The sequence below is a fragment of the Anguilla rostrata genome, chromosome 16 (genome assembly GCF_018555375.3).
Source record: "Anguilla rostrata isolate EN2019 chromosome 16, ASM1855537v3, whole genome shotgun sequence".
Taxonomy (NCBI): Eukaryota; Metazoa; Chordata; class Actinopteri; order Anguilliformes; family Anguillidae; genus Anguilla; species Anguilla rostrata.
In genome coordinates this window covers 14456646-14466648 of record NC_057948.1, presented here as the reverse complement: position 1 = coordinate 14466648, position 10003 = coordinate 14456646, and the positions used below count along the sequence as shown (strand labels likewise).

The 10003-nt window shown below is 41.4% G+C and overlaps 1 long non-coding RNA gene across 2 annotated transcripts; it reads right to left on the bottom strand.

Moving 5' to 3' along the window:
• Positions 1-1114: 1114 nt before the first annotated feature.
• Positions 1115-8895, bottom strand: LOC135242007 (uncharacterized). 2 transcript variants are annotated; one of them, XR_010326194.1, is made up of 3 exons: positions 6429-8895; positions 5482-5562; positions 1115-2417 (listed from the first exon to the last, which is right to left on the bottom strand). It is a non-coding gene; the product is annotated as an uncharacterized LOC135242007 (long non-coding RNA). The 2 variants fall into 2 exon arrangements; XR_010326195.1 differs by lacking the exon at positions 6429-8895 and adding an exon at positions 5901-6107.
• Positions 8896-10003: the final 1108 nt, after the last annotated feature.

Genomic DNA, 10003 nt, shown 5'->3' with positions numbered 1-10003 from the left:
GCATCGGCAACACGCAAATGCACTTGAACACATAAACCTCTGTCTCTCTCTCTCACACACACAAGAAAACCATTGACATCTACAGCAGAGAGGGACTCAGGCCATACAGGCCACAGTTGTTGTTTTTTTCTTTTCCAGTTAAAAATTGAAGATGCTAGTTAAATTGCAGCACTGAGTCTGAGGTGGCTAGTTTGCAGTCCTCACACGCATTTCTCCAGCTTGTTTCATATTTAATAGAATAAATGAGAACTCTAGATCAGCTTTTCCAGCTGAATACCCAATGACAACCTCCTTGCTCAGGGCACCACAATGAAGCTCTCAACCAGCACATCCAAACTGTAATTATGGAAATATTCTGTCCTTGCCACAATATAGGCATCAGGCTAATTGCACCATTAGTTATACCAGTTATACTGTATGCATTCCTCTACATATGTTCACAGCCAAGCATACTGCTATTGTACAACACATTTTAATGTCATCAGAACATTTTAATGTTCATAATAGAACAGAGCAACAATTTCAGAATGGAGAAGGATTGGATACTCGCCCCAATACAAGTGCTGTCTAAAGAATCTATGCATGTGTTTATAGTCTACCAATTCTACTGGAGGACTTTTACCATGATTGGTTCACTACAGTGCATGATAGTTCCATTTCAGTGTCTGATGGGAACAATGCACCACTTCAGAAAACAATGAATGGCTTTGGAAATTAGAACTGATGCTTTTGTACACCGTAAGGTAACAGTACATAAACAAGAATTATCCCAATAGATATGAATGATGACCATATGCCACATGCCCTGACAGGCACCCTTCATCATTTGTGCAACACAGAGAGGCCTGGAAATGTTCAGGGAATAAATGCTGCCATCCTCCCAGCCCTTTGTGAAGCTTTCATTATTATCTGAGTTCATCATCGCCATCATCATTGTGCTGACATCGTGTGGAACTGCATCCACTTCCTCATTTCATGGATCAGCTATTTATACCAGCGCAGTCTCATAAAGGCAAAGACATGTTCCCTCGGTCGGCTCCCAATATGTGCGGGTGGGGGGTTTGGGGTGAGTTTCACAAATGGGGGGGTGGGGGGGGGTTAGCCTGCAGCCCACATTGCACCTTTCCTTTAAAGTCAACTTAACACAAGTCTAACTGGGCCAAATCCAGACCTGTTCTTTGAGCCATCATCATTTCTCATTCCCTAACTCAACTCAGGCCAACAGTTACCCACAGCAGTCATGTGACTTTAGCACCAAGAGTGATTTTACCACTGACTGGGAGAAAGAATACAGGAAGATGCATTTCTCTCCCTCACTTTGCAGACAGTCCAAAGTGAATAATACAGTAAAGCACTCTGGTGCTCTCCTAAGGGAACATCCTGTTATTGACAAGGGCTTTCTCTCACATACACTTTCTTGTTTCTGTTAAGCATCATATCAATACAATGATGAATAATTCATAATGGTCTCATGAAATGAGTATGACTCACTGTCCGTTGCAGCAGCTTTCTACAGAGAGCGTTATGATGTCCATTCCATAAGAACTGAACTAGGAGTGTTGCAGGAACACTCTGGATGAGCCCCAAGGTTGCAGATCGAATCCAGGCCATGCCAGTCCTGACTGTGCCCGGTAGCTTCATAGGGCGATGTGTAAATGCCGATTGTATCACCCAGGGTGTGGGAGGTTCAGTCACGCACACACAGCAGTTTGTTTGTTATAAGCGGGTTTATAATGAAGGTAGAATGTTTGTGTAGAGGAGAAATAAACATATGCAAGTAGCCCATAAACCACAGATGCATGTGCGAGATCAGGGAGGCAAAAACCACACATTTACTCTGAAAATGTTTCAGTTTAGAGATGTAAACCAAATGCAAACTAAGAGTAATTAATTACCATGTATCAGAGGAAGTACATTTCACTGTGACTCTGATACCACCACCCGTCATCTGATTTAGGAGGACTCACTTTAATCTGCATGTCAGGTTAATCCGGTTAATACCTTGTTAATATCATCTTCCATGTTCAGTTCAAATTAACATAAGCGTATCTCCACACAAACCTGCCCGCCTCATTCTGAAATGTGTGCTCAGTTTCTGTACCGTCCCTCAAAGGCTTGAGCCGCCTATTAAAGCTGTTCTAGGTCTTTGGGCACTTGTTCATCTGAACCAAACAAATCAAATCAACCAATGGAATAATGTACATGTTGGGTCTCTTCAAGTGGTCCTTTCCATGAAGGCACCAATCCTGATGGTGCCAATACTGACCGTGGTATCCCGCAGACTGGGAGGGTTTCAGCTGGCACGATACGGCCCACCTCATCACCCCGCCTGCAGCAGCTGTCCCGTACTCAAACTCAACGACCATGGGCTGAGCGTGTGCCTCCACAGGCTCACAATCACAACCGGCCTTCACAAACTATTAGAAAAAAAATTAAATGCCTTAGTTTTTCCAGGCAAAAAGAAAATGCTTTTTGGGCAGGGCTTGGTGGTACACATTCAACGGTTAGTTAATGTTTCTGTCAGGTGGTCATGTTCATTTATAATTCTCACATTCTCGCAGCGCCTCAGCAAAAATTCATGAGTGCTGCATCAGCAGGTAATCTGCACCCATCTCCAGTGAGTTATTGTGTGAAGGGCTGTAGAACAAAATTTCTTGTGCAATGAAATAAAATGTAATCTGGGAAAATAAAAAACTCTGCTGCACTGAACACAGCCAATTAGAGCACTATGCTTTTTTTGTCCCCCTTTCTCACTTCATTTTACTCACACAACTTTTTCCATCTGAAGTAAAAGCCCTTGGCAAATATTCATTTAACATATAAAAAAAAAAAGAATATTAATCATATGTCTCCATCAGACCTGCTGCCAGGACTTGGCCTGAGGGTGGGGGTGGGGGGGGGGTCACAGTCTCAGCCTGTTGGAGCCAATGCACTTTCTCAGGCGTGCAGCAGCTGTGTGAGCCAGGAGCTCCTGATGAGCGATTGCCCCCCCAACAACAGCCTCCAGCAAAGAGCAGGAGACGACAAACAAATCACAGCATTCCAAAAAAAAAAAAAAAAAAAAAAAAAAAACACAAAACATCAACACAACTGGCCTCACTGATCCCAACGGCATACTGTGCTGCGATATGATTGGGCAATGTGCTTAATGAAGCAGCACATACAGTATATATGAAGCTGGGGGAAAGTATATCTCATATAGACGCAATGATGAAATTAGCTTCTTAAATCACCTTCAGCACAAACACAGCACTGTTAGCACACTATAACTGCTCCAAAAGCAATAACAGTGCCCAATACTCATATCCCAAGGAGGTTCACAGAGATTTACGAAAGATGAATAATCATGAAAGGTCATTATTGACCACTGCCTGTATGCAGTGAAAAGGGTGGTGCTATAACTACCATTTCCACTTATTGTACACATAAATACCAGTTCAGCACACAAGGGGCTTCCAAACAGGAGTCGGGGAAAATCCTTAAATTACATGCTGCTTCCATAAAATCCTTCCAACAAACCAACCCTGAGGGTCTCTATTGACCTCAAAAGATTGGAACAAACCATATGCAAGTGCAACAGACTGAATTACATGAAACCGTCAGTACTAACCTGGACAATTTCACTGGTTGCTTTAATATTTTTATGTTCTCTTTTTGGTTTAGAGTTGCAGGTTTACTAGGGAGACAGGAACATCTGAAGTTCACTCCAAGACAAAGGACTGGATTTCCTGAGCATTACATGAGCGTTGAAGAGAGTATTTTGCCATTCAGGACAAAGATATTTCATTCAATGAGCCTCTCGTTTTTAAAGGTATGAAAATGGAAGCAGGAGACAGCACTGCAGACAGTTGGTCTGTGAGAGGCTGAATCATGTCTGTCCTCACTCCGTAGTTCATCTGGGAACACCTGGGACAAACACTAATGCTCCCTCGTCTGCATTTCAGGCCGAAAAATGCCAAACTAAACAAATTCATAACTGTTCATATACTCTAACTATGAGGCCTGAGCTTTAGCAGAAAGCCCTTCAGAAAGTTAAATGAATAATCAAATGACACACACAGTCCTCTTGTACAGCACTGCCAGCCGGATGGAGGCAAAACCTCAGATAATACAAACAGTGCATTATGTGCAGGAGCTGGTTTCTTCATGATTTAGAACAGTGAAAAAGACACACAGTAGCAGCAAGAGAAGACAGCAACACTTGGAACGCCCAAAACAGAGGTCTGTCAGAGGGTCTGACCCCAGAGAATACATGGAGGGTATCCTGTGCCTCACTGCACCATAACCATATGGTCCCACTATTCTTTTCGGGATCATTTTTTTCCCTTGATGAAACATAAACTACGCCATTAACAACATAAATGGAAGAACACACATAATGACAATAAAATTAAATAGCCAAAATGGAAAATCAAATACAATAAAATCCACCGCAAAGAACTAATAACAATAATAAAGAGCAGCACTTTATATTAATATAGCAGGATGTGATGGTCTCACTATTCTGACCAGGTTTACACATGGTCTTGACCATACATTCAGTAGAATGGGAGGGTGAGAATTATGGAACAGATCTGGAGGTTGTGGGCTTTAGCACTTCCTGCACAAACTTTATTATAGCACTGACAGGTGTACTCAGACCAGCCAAGTCCTTCAGTGTGACCCACTCTTCCTGAAAAACACCTCACTCCCCATTAAAATCAAGGCAAGCCCCCAGCCCACGCTGTTTTCAGGGTGTTTTCGTTGCTTTCAGCACTGCTATGAGGCAATACTTTCTAAATCAAAAACACTTCCTGCAAAATCAACAAGTGTGGCTCCTTTTTCAAACATTTGTGTGTGGAACATTAAGTCAAATATGTGCACTCTCATTTGATTGGTGTGCTTTAATCCATTATGACCAATCCTGAAATAAATGCCTGGAAATGTGTCCCATGTTTGGCCTTTGTACTGACCACTGTGTAGTTGTACCACACACAGGCATTGTCCAGCTCTTTAACTTCCTTTATACATTTTGTGAATCTATTGTTAGACATTTTTCCCTGTACAGCCATTATGCATTTCACAGAAATGTTGTGTAAAACATGTTGATAAACACAGATATTATATCACTGGTTTAACCCATCTGTGGTTCTCACAGTAACAGGTTGCAATGACAAGGAATACATTCCTGATTCCACACTAAAATTACACTGATACAACATTTGCATGCACTAACAACCTACAGCAGTCTCACAATATCTATTCCAGCACTGCTTAGTGACAATCAGCCAATCAGATTTAAAGAAGCATTGGACACACAGCATGGTAATTTAATCATTGAAGACCCACAGTACAGCACAGCATCCACACTGACATCATGACCCACACCAACGGGTCTTCAACTATTTTCACCTTATATACAGCAACCAATTTACAGCCAAGCAATCAGGTGAGGTTAACTGTAGAAACATCTACTTCAATATATATTGTTAATTCACTTACTTATCTCATCCTATGAGTTTTCCAGTCAGGGGCAGTATCCTTGAGTCGAGCTTACAAGTCCTTCTCTTGCTTATCTGTTTCCTTTCAAGGGAAACAAAGTGGTGGAATGTAGCTGTCATTATTGGATTTCTGTAGATAATGGGTCAAATGCAACAGGTTAAAACTGCTAAATCAAAAGGCCATTTTGAATGAATGAATGGATTTTTCATTTGGTTACAGTTTTAACTTGTTACATTTCACCCAATGAAAATGGGAAATTGCAATTTGACTTCTCTAGATAATAGTTTAAATGCAAAAAAAAAAAAAAGTAAAAATTGCTACCAAATAAAAGATCTATTCACTCTCATTCAAAATGATTTTTAAATTAAACTTTTCTTTTTCATTTACTTTTCCATGACAGTTTTAAAAAACATAATTACATTTAACATTTTCTTCAGTCATTAAACAGAAGACACCAGCATTGTTGGTCAATATTTAAGCAAATAGTTGTAAGATTTGAACCTCAAGTCTTTTGCAAACCTGCACACAATCTCAAATCACAGTAAACCTCCCTGAGGCATTATTAATCACCAGAGTCTTATTAATAAATGAATCAATTAGTTTAGAATAGCAAATAAACAGCTAATTAACTGACATCATTCACATTGAATAATCGAGTAGGAGCCTAGCAAGGATCCAGTTCTAGCTTTCTTTATACAGTAAGTCACTTTCTTTGTTGATCAGGAAATGTTAGGCCTGGATTTTAAAATGGCAGTACCACTAACCCATGTGATTGACATTGCTTAACTGAGTATCAGTCAGTATGAACACAAACATTCAGTCTTCAAATATAATGTATAGCACAGGGAATACAAACACAAAGGACACGTGGCCAAGGTAGTGAAGGTAGACACAGGGAAACCCTGCCTTCACTGTATAATCTTACTGAACTCAGTCTGAATGCTTACCCTCATGGAAGAATATCCCGTGGCAAAAGTTCATGATACGTCATAGAACTTCTTTACCTTCAAGTGTACATCCTACCCCAGGTGATGCCAATTCTAGTCCTGGAGGGCCGATGTGTATGCAGGTTTTTGTTTCCACCAATTACCCTGGACAAATGAGCTAATTGGCTGTGTACACCAACACTGGTTTACTCATGGATTAGAACACAGTAAAATGTTTCATACAGAGACATAAAAATAGAAACAGTCTTCGGCTGTCATTCATGCGCTTATCAAGAAATGTAGCTAAAGAGTCAGATAATGTAAATGTTACGGCTAATTAAGTAATTAAGGACAGGAGTTGGCATGAAAACTAGAAACAGACAAAGCCCTTTGGAAAAAACCACTAGTTTTTTTCCAAACCTCACTGCTTGTTGCTAGTAATTAGGACCAATTATGTAATTATGCAGAAATGTTATATTTAGTATATTAATGTTAATGAAAACCATAATCATAATTTCTTTATTTTGCTGAATCTTCACTGGGACCACACCTAACCCACTCACTCCTGGTTCCTCTTCCATACAGATCTTTTCCAGTGAAACTATGATGATCTGAATATTTTGGAAGCTGAACTGGACATGGAAATATGGACATATGTGCAGCCCTGGATGTGTAAAGACCGTGCATGTGGGGAAAGAGTGTAAGTTCAGAACAATTCACAATGAAAACATAACAAATGCACATTCAATTCAATTTTATTTGTATAGCGCTTTTTACAGAGAACTGTCACAAAGATGCGTCACAGAGCAGCAAAGCACAACTTAGCCATAAGAAATGCACTTCAAGCAGAAACACAAACCCGAATAAATGGTTTCTGAAATGTTAAACCACAGCAGTCACTGTATTAAGCAGCTGGAGGGGTGTGGTGAAGCAGTCATGAAGCAGTGCAGCAGATTGGATTTGTCTCAGTGCACTGGGCCCATACGCACACGCTGCCCTTCAGTGGTCCTACAGGATCCTGAGACGCCATAAAGACACAGAGCAGGGGGAGGCCCAAAGTTCACCGAGTTTATTCAGCATTTGTTGCCTGCATTTGTTTAATACCCACATACAGCACATAAATCTAAGGAGACAAATCCATCAGGACAAGCTGGACACACAGACCACCTCTTTTTTTTAAATTCAAAAATCCAGGGCGCAGGTTTAGAAAAAGGCATCGCGGAGGTGTCGGGTCCTGTGCAAGCTCCGGCGGCGGGAAAGGAGAGTCAGGTGAGGTGAGCCGCTTGCCTCACAGACAGGATTTTATTGGCGAGCAGCAGAATCAGTCACGCTCGTGTGCTGCATACCAATACGGGCTCTGTGAAAGCCTTGCATTCCTACAGTACATTCATCTCCTCCACACAGCCAGACCTGAGCTCACCCTCACAGCATACATACAGCCAAGGCTTCCTGCTATCTCCAATCAGCCAGACGCACACATCACTTTATAATCTTAGTATATTTAGATCCAACAGACAAACAGCTTGTGTACTCAGCCTGCTTACTGATGAGCCCTTTACAGGTGAATGAACCAAAATAGAGAGGAATGGCCAGTATGTTTAAGAGAAAAAAGAAAACAATGACTGTTACCTGAAACATAGTGCTAACTTGAGACACACCTATGTCCTGGGCTGTTTCACAAAGCAGGATTACTGAGTTAGTTGGATAACTGGGCTGAGTAAAACCCAGAACAGCTTTTTACTTCAGCCCGGATATTACTCAGCACAGTTATCCAGCTAGCTAAGTAATCCTGCTTTGTGAAATTCCCCCCAGAACTCCAGGGAAAGGGAAGTTGCAGTTTGTGGGTTTCCTGCAATCGGTTCTAGCCAGCACCATGTCACAGGTCAATGAACATGCTGGCTTGAGTCACAGCCTCCATGTGGAGCAGCACTTAATTCATGATTTATTAGAAGACGCAACGGGCCATTGGTTCATTAGCAAAGCACGTCCAGTTGGGTGGACTTACCTCACATCAATGTAAACCGGGTGAAGTTCCTATTACCTTCAGTTACAAAGCTGACAAGTGAGGCGATCTGAAACACATCAGCTAGCACAGCCTCCAGTGTCCTCCACACCGGTGGGGTCCCCATGGTGTCACATGCACAGGCTTGCATATTTCCTGTTGCAGTGACGCACATTCTCCTGCCTAAACGTGTGCTCTGTAGGTGCTTTAGTGTGAATCACACAGCAGCAGGTGTGTAAAGGCCAGTATGTAATGGCCAGAGTGTGTGTGGTCCCATAGGCCCTGTACTTTAAATGAGCTCTCTTACATCCCCTCACATACAGTGATTGTTAATAAACTGCCACCATCCTTACACAGTGAACTAATCTTTGCAAAAGCATGACCTACCCATTAACAACTGTCACTTCTTTTTTTATTGCCAAAAGGCTGTAAGAAAGTCTTAACAGGCCAGGCTAGTTTCAAAAACACCTAAGATATTTAATTATCTGTCCCTCTGTTCCCCCCCCCCCCCCCATCACACCCCACCCCCTACAGCTCAAAGAGAAATCCAATAAATATGGCCTTTTCTAAAGGGTTCAGTAGGTCCCCTTGTCCCCCTTCTTCACTCCTCTCACACCCCTTAAGCTGCATAGCCGCCCCCCTCCCCCTCCCCCCCTCCAGTCTACGCTAAGGTACCAGCCAGACAGCTACAGTGCGGCAGGCTAAATTAAATACTGCTCCAGGCCTTGCACAGACCTGATTTGAACTCTTCAAATGGCTCGTCGGCTGAAAATGAAATATAATCTTGATGCAAATTTACTTGGTTTAGGACTTCAGTTCATTACCAGCTACTATTATCAATCTGCACAAAAATGACAGACGGCTTTGATTTATGAGTCTATAACAGAGTCAATCAAAATTTTATGATGTTTCTGCACGAGCAGTCAGGCAGGCAGCTCTCTTGATGTAGCAGCCGAAGTGTCTACAAAACTCTGTGAATTTTGACACTTCTAATTATCGAGTTGAGCTGAGCCACTGATCTGAGAACAGGGGTATAACTGGACACATACAGTAGGGACATGCTAACACCAATGCAGGTGTGTGCATTCTTACAGGGTTCCATTTTCCCGAAACAGATTCTGGATTTAAAGGTATTTTTTTTTAAAAGGCATAATGAACATAGTTGTGATAGATTTTATGTACAACAAAAACAACCAACCAAAACTTCAGATCAATAATGAGATGTTGTAACATAATAAAGCTTCACTGTGACGATTTAAAATATTTCCTTGCAGAGAGAACATTTTACCATACAAACCATTTAATTTAACAGAGGACAATTTCATTCATTTCCTTCATTCATTCATTTCAGAATGAAATTGCTCTACACATGGTCATCAAATCTAGGATCATGGTGCCATCTGGTGGACACATTAAGAACAGCAAACATTCAAGGATTTAGCACAGAGCCCTTTGGTTCTTTGCTCTTGGTCATTTATTGTAGTTCAATGTTAGTTCAAGTTCTTGATCAAGTCTGCACGTCTGGCACTTGGCGTTTCTTTTGGGATTACATATATTAATTTCACCTTTTTATTTTAACAACTTTGTTATTTTA